A 10,707-nucleotide genomic window follows, 5' to 3' on the forward strand; every position below is an offset into this window, starting at 1 on the left:
AGAAAGCCTTGATTATAGTGAGGGCTGGTCATGCACCGGAGTGGTTAGCTAGAATATTTTTTTTTTTTTGGATCCAAATTATCTCTTTTGTGTATGCTTCTGCCTTTATATTAGCCTTCTCTTTTGGGAGCATCAAGGTATTAGGGGTTCCTTCATCTGATGACCATTTTAAATTGGGCTCCTAACTGATCTCATTATTTCAGAGCACTTCCAAATCATGTACATCCCCGTAGTTGTATGTATAAATCCTTTTATCCCGAGAGCACTACATCACTACAAGCTTTAAAGAACTCTGCCATTTGAATTGCTTTCTGCTGCTGGTAAGAAGTCATAATCTAGAGATGATATTTGTTATGTCATGACATGTCCAGCCCTGAGAACCTGGACAAATTGATATCCTCATTGGTTTCTTAAAACTGAAAATCCTATTAAGATGTGATCCGTCAATAAATGGTATTACATGTGGATTTTCTATGAGAATCTCTAACACATTTGAGGCACAGAGGGTTCCCAAGATGTTTCCAAGAAATTTTGACTCCCCTTCCTCGGGTAGAAGAAGTGTGGCGGGTTTCGAGATATAAGGGTGGATGGAAAATGTGAGAGTTGAAAATAGCAAGAGTTTTTGTGAGGTGATTCTGCTTGCTGAGAAATGTTAGTTTTTTCCAGGGAGTGGCAAGTGCTATATAGCATGGAAGACAATTATGCTAATGGGGATCCTAGGACTTAAGTTGGCAGGTGCCTACACATGGTTAGATGATATTGCTACTGCTCTGAAACAAGGCAGATATGCCTCTGCTACCAGAAAAAAGTTGTAATAAGCTGTTGGTCTCTACAGTGCCAATAGGGCTGAGTCAAAGCCCCAAGGGTCTGTTTGGAAAGCGTGTGTACCAACAAGTGGACATAATGATCAGGTAGATTAGCTATGGGAGGTTGTGAAAAGGCTAATTTATACCACAGAATGCCTGCTCATTATTGGGTTTCCAATGGGATACTGAAGACTTCATTATATCATGTAGAAATTCGATTTTGTAAAAATAACCTATTATCTGTAGTAACTGTTCTGAGGAGATTTAAGGCATTTAAGATCTTGATTAAGGATTTATGAAAAGGAATACAAGACTTCTGTAAAATCCTGAGGCATAATGCCCAAGTATAATGTTGGTCTTCCCAGAATGAAATGAACAGGTACTGGCTATCCTGATCTAGGGGGATCTGCTCTGCTGGAGAAAACAGAGCAAGATGTAAAATACGAGGACTTAGGTGATACCTAGGATAGAATGATGTTGGGGTTTGGCACCACAGGAAAAAGGGGTAAGGCTATTATATTTATAGCTCTGAGTCCTGGATAAATTAATGTACTCATCTTCTGGATGTCATAACTATAAGGAAAGGAGTATTACAAGACCTGATACAAAAGTATGGTAGGTGGAATACTACATGGCAATGAGAAAAAAATGAAATCTGCCCTGGTGTAGCAACATGGATGGACCTTGAGGGTGTTATGCTGGGTAAAATAAATCAGGCAGAGAAGGACAAATATCACATGTTTGCACATATAGGAGGATTAGGAGGAACTTAACGGAGGACCATGGGGGAGAAGAAGGGGGGAAATAGTGGGGGAAAGGGGGAGAGACAAACAATGAGAGACTCTTGAATGCTGACAAAAACTGAGGACTGATGGATGTAGGGGGGAAGGGGGTGGGCACAGAGAGGGGCACTTGTGGGGATGAGCACTGGGTGTTATATGGAAACCAACCTGACAAACTATTTGTAAAAAAAAAAAAAGTATGGTAGGACTGCTTCCCAAGCCATCTGTTTTTCAATCCCTCTGTGAATTTTGATCTTACAGTGTTCTGTGAGGGTTTGAGAGGATCAGAGGGACCAGCTGTGAACATAATGGGTTTGGTTCCAAAACTTCTGCCAGTCAGTGGAACTCTGTGCTCATGAGTCTAGTTCCTTTTAGAGCTGTTCAGTTTGGGTTTGATTTAAAGATAAACTGGTAAATAAAAATCAGCTAACTGGCAAGAGAATGTTTAAATTAGCTATGACCTGAGTCTTCAAGAATTTTGAGGGAAAAGACCTTCAGAAGGACAAGATTTCTGGCAGTCCTATCAACATAGTGAAGCTCTATCAAATTAGCAGGTGTGGTGTCATAGCAGAGAAAGAAATGTCCCCATCTTGGAATTCTTCCTTCCATGGGTTTAAGCGATTGTTTTTATGTGTTGGGGCATGTAATTGCTTAATTTGGGGACTCAAAAGTTCTGAGTTTTAATTTTTTTAATCTGTTGCCCTTTGAAAATGCTCTTTCAGGTGCTGTAGTCAAACAAAGGAGTTATTTGCCGCCCTAACTTGTTTAATTAAATCTCCAGTTTCAGGTTTTCATTTGTTTCCTTGACAGCCACGTCTGAGTGCTGGTCACATTGACATTGGAGTCTGTGCCCAGTGCTTTAGAATTATGCTGAACAATTTTTTTGAATTGTCCAATAGCTTCATCAGTTCCCTGATTACAAGAGTGAAGACCTTAGTTAATCTTTACAGGTTCATCACTGTGTACAGCCCACAAGGAAGCCAGTCTATTTTGACAGCCTTATTGAATCAATTAGCTCTTCCATGGAACCACTGTCCTTGATCACATCAACAGCATGGTCACAGTGAGCCTTTACCATCAAGGATTTCACCTCCAAAAAGCCTGCCAACATGAGGCTACTTGATGTGTCTTGCAATCAGGGTTTTAACTCTAGGACTATTCTGGATTTCTTAGTACATTTTTTGTTTTATGTCCTTTAGGCTTAGGAAAGTCTTGGACGATGCCTTCTAATTTTGACATAGCCCATGGGTTAAAGTTTACTTGTAAGGGCTTTCTGATGAGTGGTTTGGCTTTAAGAGATAGCTGAAGTGATGCAAGAGACTTAAGAGATGTTGAGATAGAGCTGAGTTAGAAAAGGGAGGCAGACCAGAAGGTAGAAGAAGACACAGAGGAAAAGGTGTTTGGGCAGACAAAGTGAGCAAGTGTGGTGCCTGATCTAGTTCAGGAATCTCCTAAAGATAGCTTTTGACACTAATTCAGAAGGATACATGCACCACTGTGTTTCTAACAGCATTGTCTAATATGGAATGATAATTGTCTAATATTGTCTAACAGCGTAGCCAAGATATGGATGCATCCAAAGTGTTCATCGATTAATAAATGGATAAAGATGTGGTATATATATATATATATATATATATATAGCTACACACACACACACACACATACACACACACATCTTTATCTAATGGAATATTACTCAGCAATAAAAAGGAATGAAATCTTGTCATTTGCAATATGGATAAAGTGAGAGAGCATTATGCTAAGTGAAATAAACCAGTCAGAGAAAGACAAATACCATATGACTTAAGTCATATGTGGAATTTAAGAAACAAAACAAATGAGTGAAGGGGGAAGAAAGAGACAGACAAACCAAGAAATGGACTCTAAGCTATAGAGAACAAACTCCTGGTGATGGGGATTAAGGAATGCACTCGTTGTGATGAGCACTGGGTGATGTATGGAAGGGTTGAATCACTGTATTGTACACCTGAAACTGATATAACACTGTATGCTAACTACTTGGAATTAAAATTTTAAAAAGGTCCATGTTTTGAACCCGAGTTTCTTTTTGAAGACTCTTCATGTCAAAGCATGGTAACTCTTGAATGTTAAGAGATTTCATTCCCTTTCTGTTTTAAAGTATCTCTTACATGATTTACAAAATTTTTTCTCAAATAGCTGCTGAAATTCTAATATATCTTTGGTGAAACTGTGTTGTTCACAAAGATAATGGAATGACAATGGATATGTGTCTGAATAGTGGCAAGCAAACTGGCACAGACACTCTGGAAAACAGTATGGAGGTTCCTCATACTGTTGAAAATAAAACTACCCTATGATCCATCAGTTACACTACTAAATATTTATCCAAAGGATACAAAAATACTAATTGAAGGGATAAATGCGCCCTCATGTTCATAGCCTATCAACAATAGCCGAATTATGGAAAAAAGCCCAAATGTCCAACTGATGAATGGATAAAAGATGTCATATATATACAATGGAATATTACTCAGCCATAAAAAAAAAATGAAATCTTGCCATTTGCACTGATGTGGATGGAGCTAGGGATTATTATGCTAAACAAAAGAAGTCCAATGAAGACAAATACCATATTATATGTATAATTTAGGAAATAAATGAACATAGGGGAAAAAAGAGAGGCAAACCAAGAAAGAGACCCTTAACTGTAGAGAACAAATTAATGGTTACCAGAGAGAAAGGTGGGTGGGAGGATGGGTTAAATAGGTGATGGGCCCTAAGGAGGGCAGGTTGCTGTGATGAGCACTGGGTGTTGTAGTTAAGTGATAAATCGCTACATTCTATACCTGAAACTGATATTACCCTGCATGTTAACTAATGGGAATTTAACTTGAAGAAAAAAAAAAAAAAACAGTGGCAAACACCTAGTCATGAGGAACAAGTTCTGGGCAGGTCAGAGATGCCATGTCACCTGAGCCTCAGGCTCCTCACTGGAGGGTTTGGCTCTCCCCCATCACTAACCTGACCGAGAGTGACTCAAGGCAGGTATACTTGTGGTGAGCAGGTCCGTCCTAGAGCCAATGCTTCAATCATGAGATAGAATGGAGGCACATCGCTGACCACTTGTTGGGGGACCCGAGTTTATCTTTGGAAGGGCACCTGTCTCATTAGGAGTTTTGCTCGTAGGTCCTCCTCGGGCCAACTTGGACCCATGTTTGCTTCTCACTGCCAGAGCCTCTGTTGTAAACAGTGCATCTTTGATGCATCCAGACAGGGAAATTACGAAGACAAAAAACATTGACATTTTCACCAAGGGATACAAACACAAATTTGATCAAAATATTTAGGAGGTTGAGAACAGTTCCTAAAAAGACCCAAATCCTCGGAGTCAAGTATAAGTTCAATGAGGGAGTTTGGGAAGGTGGGGTTAGAGCGCAGATGCTAAGGCTGGGTCACCGTGACTGGCTAGGACCACCTGTATGGACACTCCTTTGTAGGGACCTTTGTTTGCACTGCTACCGAGGCAGCTAGCACTACTGACTCCAGCTTGGCTGGTCTCAAGCATCCATAATGGGGGCATATGGTTGCATTGTGCTATGGCAAAAATAACCATTCATTCATTCACACATTCATTCCCTATCTGTTGAGAGAATTGCACTTGCTATGCACTGGGGAGATGGTGAGCAGAGGTTCTCAAACTTCAGCGTTCAACATAAGCATCTGGAGAGCTTGTTAGAGCACGCATCTCTATACCTCCGCCCCACAGCTTCTGATTCAGTAAGTTTGGGGATATGCTTGATAATTTTCATTTTTAACAATCTCCCAGTGATGCTGCTGCTGCTGATCTGGGGCTCCCCACTTTGAGAATCACTTCAGTAGAAAATCAAATACTCAACAGAGATAGGTAAGGACTTACAAGGAGAGATGTTCTTTATCTACATTATGACATTCTGGCTTTTGTTTAAACTCCCTGCTGAAGACGCTATTCACTCTGGCAGGGGCTGGGAAGGTTGATCTTGGACCTGCTCCATCCTGAATTAGGGATGGAAATGCAGCAATTTCCAGGTGGGTTTCCCCTTAGTCCAATACTGCCTCCTAAAATTTCCCCAAGTAGCTTAAGTGTCTGTGTTGTGTACTGTCTACATTCCTCGGTTGACATTTCTCACTTTGATCCCTTTCTAAGAGGTAAAAATAGCTTGGTTTTAGAGTCACACTGTCCTGAGTTTGAATCCTGGCTTTTTCCCTCACTGGCTACATGATCTTCAGAAAATAAACTATTTTTTAAGTTTTATTTATTTTGAGAGAGAGAGAGAGAGGGAGATAGAGCACGTGAGAGGCAGGGAGAGAGAGGAGGAGAGAGAGGGGGTGAGAGAGAATCCAAGCAAGCTCAGCACTGTCAGCGTGAAGCCCGAAGGAGGGCTCAGTCTCCCAAACTGCGAAGTCATGACCTGAGCTGAAATCAAAAGTTGGACACTTAACGGACTGAGCCAGCCCCAGAAAACAAACGATTTAAATCCTCATATGAATAATGAGAATAATCACCTCTGCCTCCTAAAGTTGTTGTGAGAATTAAATTAGCTAATGCCAGACTAGCCAACCATGTTATCTGATCTTCCCTTGTCTTCTGGTTTTGTTTTGTTTTGTTTTGTTTTGAGACATGATTCAGAACAGTAATGATTTTTTTTTTTTTGTAAAAAAAAATATTCTGAATCAAGACCTAATTTTTTTGAAATCAGATTTTTCTCACTATGAAAACCAAATTTTAAAATTCAGTATATTAGGGCACCTGGGTAGTTCAGTCTGTGTCCAAATCTTGGTTTCGGCTCAGGTCCTGATCTCATGGTTCATGAGATCAAGCCTCGCATCGGGCTCTGTGCTGGCAGCATGGAGCCTGCTTGAGATTGACTTGCTCTCGCCCTGCCCCCCTCCCTCCCTCTCGCGTGCTCCTCTCTCTCTCAAAATAAATGAATAAAATTCAGTGTATTATATAAGGAGAGAAAGGTTTTGTTTTTTTTTAATTTGATTTTTTTTGAAGCATGTGCATGGCTTTCATTTTGGTCCACTTCTCCTGTCAGAAACATATATCCCTGTGTCTGCAAGCTATACCATGTACAAGAGGAAATCCTGGAGCTAGCAGAAGAAATTTGAGGAACATCATCCGCAAATAACCACAATGTTATATCCAGATCCGTCACCCCAAGATTCTTGTCTATAATGTCGTGAGATACTAAAATCTTAGCATGAATCACTACAGAGCCTCCGGAATTCTAAGAGTCGACAGACGGCTCCCATTTATGGGTGATTGAAGTGCTCTCTGGCTGGAGGCTTGCTGGCAGCCCACAGGCACTAAACAGTCCTTTAAACTTATTCCTTGCTCCTCTCCACATTTAGACTGTTCCCCCAGGCTCGTCTACAAGGACGGATCCTGACATTTCATTATTTTTCCTCTGTGCAGTGTCATAAACCCTGTAACCACATCCTCCAAAGTACACCATAAAGAAAGAACTTCCTTATTTTTCATTCTGATCCTAAAAGCAGAAATTGCCCTTTCGTGATTGATTTGTACTGGATGGATTAGGACCTAAAGTGCACCGAAGTGAGAAGAAAAGAAGAGCCGGTCTCAGACGCATGGCCTTGCCATCTGGCTCAAATACCCCTCGGCAGCCCCCCCATCTGCTTCCACTCTCCTCCAGATCCCTTTTTAACCTCCAGCAGGCTTTGCTATTATTAAACCCTGGGACACTGAAGCGGTGACTCATTAGTCAAAATCGTCCTTTCAAAATAATAATTGCTAAAGAGGTTTAAAAAATATTACCAGGTGCCCCAAGGTGTGTGTGTGTGTGTGTGTGTGTGTGTGTGTGTGTGTGTGTTGGGTGGAAGTTCTAAAATTTCCTTGGCTATATGAGGGTAAAATGAGATATGCCTTTCATTAGTTTTCTTCTTAAAAAATGAAAAATATTTGCGATTTCTAGCAGTCGAACAGCATGGATAGTACCTAAGAAGACGGGCCTAGGAGTTTGACAGAACAAGGTTTGAGTCCTGTGTCCCTGTCACAGGTGTGATTCTTGTTATTTACCTTTTTAAAAAATTTCATTTATTTTTGAGAGAGAGAGAGAGAGCACACATGAACAGGGAACAGGGAGAGAGAGAGAAAGAGAGAGAGAGAGAATACTAAGCAGCACTGTCAGTGCAGTGAGATCATGACCTGAGCCAAGACCAAGAGTCGGATGTTTAACCAACTGAGCCACCCAGGTGCCCTTGTTATTTACCTTTATATGTGTTATTTAATCTTTGTGAGCTTAAATAACCTTTTGTGGTTAAATAATGTTCCTTAACTTTTGTGAGTTTCATTTGCAAAGTGGGAGCATCTCACTATTATTGTTTAAGGGTGTAGGAGGAATGGATGTAAAATGCCGAGCAGAGTGCCTGGTGCCTAACGGGTGCTTATTATCATGGACACTGGAGAACCCTTACCTGGGCAGGGAACAGAGACCTCTGTCTGTGAGTTAGGACTCTGTCAGCTGGTTGAGGACACAGGCTGAGGAGACGTGTGAAGCTGGGGACTCCAGACATTTTAGAGAATCAATGCATAAGCCACCTACGAGTTGAGTGGGGTAGACTTCAAAAGTGAAGACCTCATCAAGAGATGGAGTTTGCCCCATTTCCCCCACATTCCCNGTTGTATGGTATACAGGTTAGAAGCCCAGGCCTCAAAAGCCTTGTAGTCTTGCTGCTTTGGAAGTGGTTGCTATGTAAAGAGCTCTGGCTATCCTCCTGGATGGTGATAGACAAAGGCCCATTCATCTTCAGAATCCAGCCACCAGCTGGACGCAGGAGTGGGGGCCCAGGCCCAGACCGCTAGCCCCTACTTCTACCTCCACGGCAGGCAAAGAGCAAGCACAGCAGGCCATCTCTGGCCAGACCATGGGTCCAGCAGGACTGTGAACCCAAGGACCTATTGTAATCTAGTAAAGTGTCAGCTGTAGAATCTAAATAGTGATCATGCAGGTGTACACTCCACAATGCTTTCATTTTTTCCAAAAGTTTGGAAAATTTCAAACTAAAGTATGAGTGGGGAAAAGAAGACCAGGGAACTACTTGATTGAAGAGCATCTGCTCTTGGGGAAAACAGTTAACGGATATCATTCTTTTTAGTATCAAATATCTACATTTATGCTATATTATCATTTGTCAAAAATACTATTTTGAACCATTGAAAGATAGCCATCAAATATATTTTAAAAAAGAACTAGCTGTTTAAGTCTGTAGTTTTTGGAGTGGCTTGTTATGCATCAAATGCTGATTAAGAAACTGACATGCCCAGTCCCCTTTCCTGATTGCCAAAGGGAAAAAAAACCCGGAAGAAAATCTCATATAAGGCTATGCTCTTATTTACTGATTAACTTTTATTTTATTCATTTATTCAGTTATTTGCTTATCTATTTATTTATGCATAGTTGACACACAATGTTATGTTAGTTTCACGTGTACACGTTAGTGATTTAACACGTTTATACATAATGCTATATCAACAGCCATTGTAGCTACCGTCTGCCTGGTTATAAAGCTACTACAATGCCATTGACTATATGGCTATTGAGGTGTATTGAGATATAACTTACACTGAATAAACTTCATCCATATAAAGTGTACCATCTGATGGATTCTGGCAATTGTTTATACCTGTGAAACTACCACCATTAACATGAGAACATTTCAATCACTCCAAATGATGCCCATCGGCCGCCAGCCATCTCTATGTCCCAGGCCCCAGGCAATCACTGGTCTAGTTTCTGGTGCTACACATTAGTTTGCACTTTCTAGAATTTTATGTAAATGGAATCACATAGTATTTTACATGTCTTTCACTCAGGGTAATGACTTTAAGATTCACCCATGCTGTTGCATATCATTTTCCTTTTTGCTGTGTAGGAGCCCATCATATATACATGCCACAGTTGTTTACCCAGTCACCTACCTGTTCATGAGTATTTGGGTTGTTTCCACTTATGGGCTATTACAAATAATGCTATTATGAATATTCATATACAAGTATTTGCTATGACATATTTTCAATTCTGTTGGCTAAATATGAAGGTATATGTTCCATATAGTGTGGTAGATATATGTTTAGTTTTTAAAGAAATTGTCCAACACTTTTTCAAGGTGGTTTACCAGTTTAATTATCTATCATAAGAGAGCCATTGTTCTGCATTCTCCCCAACACTTACTATGGGCAATATCTTTGACTTTAGCTATTTTAATGGTTTCATAGTAATATTTCATTGTGAATTTAATTTTCATTTCCTTGAAGACAAATGATGTGGAGTATCTTTTGTGTGCTAATTGGTCATTCATACATCATTTTTGGTCAAATGTCTGTTCAATTCTTTTGTTCACACTTCATTGAATTGTCTGAATTCTTCTTCTTGGATTATAAGAGCTCTTTATGTATTCTGGATACAAGTCCATTGTCAGATATCCGGATTGTGAATGTTTTCTCTCATTCTGTGGCTTGCTTTTTAATTTTCTTGATGGTGTTGTTCAATGACCAGAAGTTTTTAATTCTGACAAATTTCAATTAATCTTTGCTTTTTTTCTTTTGTGGTTTTTGTGTGTTTTTAAACATTTCCTAAGAAATCTTTGTCTGCCACAAGGTCACAAATATTTTTCTCCTGTTTTCCTCTATTTCTAATTTTTGCTTTTAGCTTTAGATTTATGATCCATTTCTAGTAAATCTGTGTGTGATTGTTAATTTTGTGCCAATCACATTAGGCCAGAAACTCACATATGTGCCAAACACCAGTATGGATGTTTATGTGAAAGATAACATTTAAATAAGTAGACTCTGAGTAAAGCCAATTACTTTCCATAATGGGAGTGTGCCTCATCCTATCGATTAAAGGACTTAGAAGAAAATGACCACTGTCCCCAAAGAAGAGGAATTCTCACCGAAGCCTGGCTTTGGATTCAGTTTGCAATACCAACTCTTGCCTGGGGCACCAGCTTGCTAGTCTGCCCCGCAGAATTCAGACTTGCCAGCTCCCACAATTTGGGAAGAATAGACATTGAAACAGTATTGATTCTTCCACATTATACACCACATAGCCCTTCATTTATTTAGGTCTTTTTCA

The sequence above is a fragment of the Crocuta crocuta genome, unplaced genomic scaffold, assembly GCF_008692635.1.
Source record: "Crocuta crocuta isolate KB4526 unplaced genomic scaffold, BGI_CrCroc_1.0 scaffold26, whole genome shotgun sequence".
Classification (NCBI taxonomy): Eukaryota; Metazoa; Chordata; class Mammalia; order Carnivora; family Hyaenidae; genus Crocuta; species Crocuta crocuta.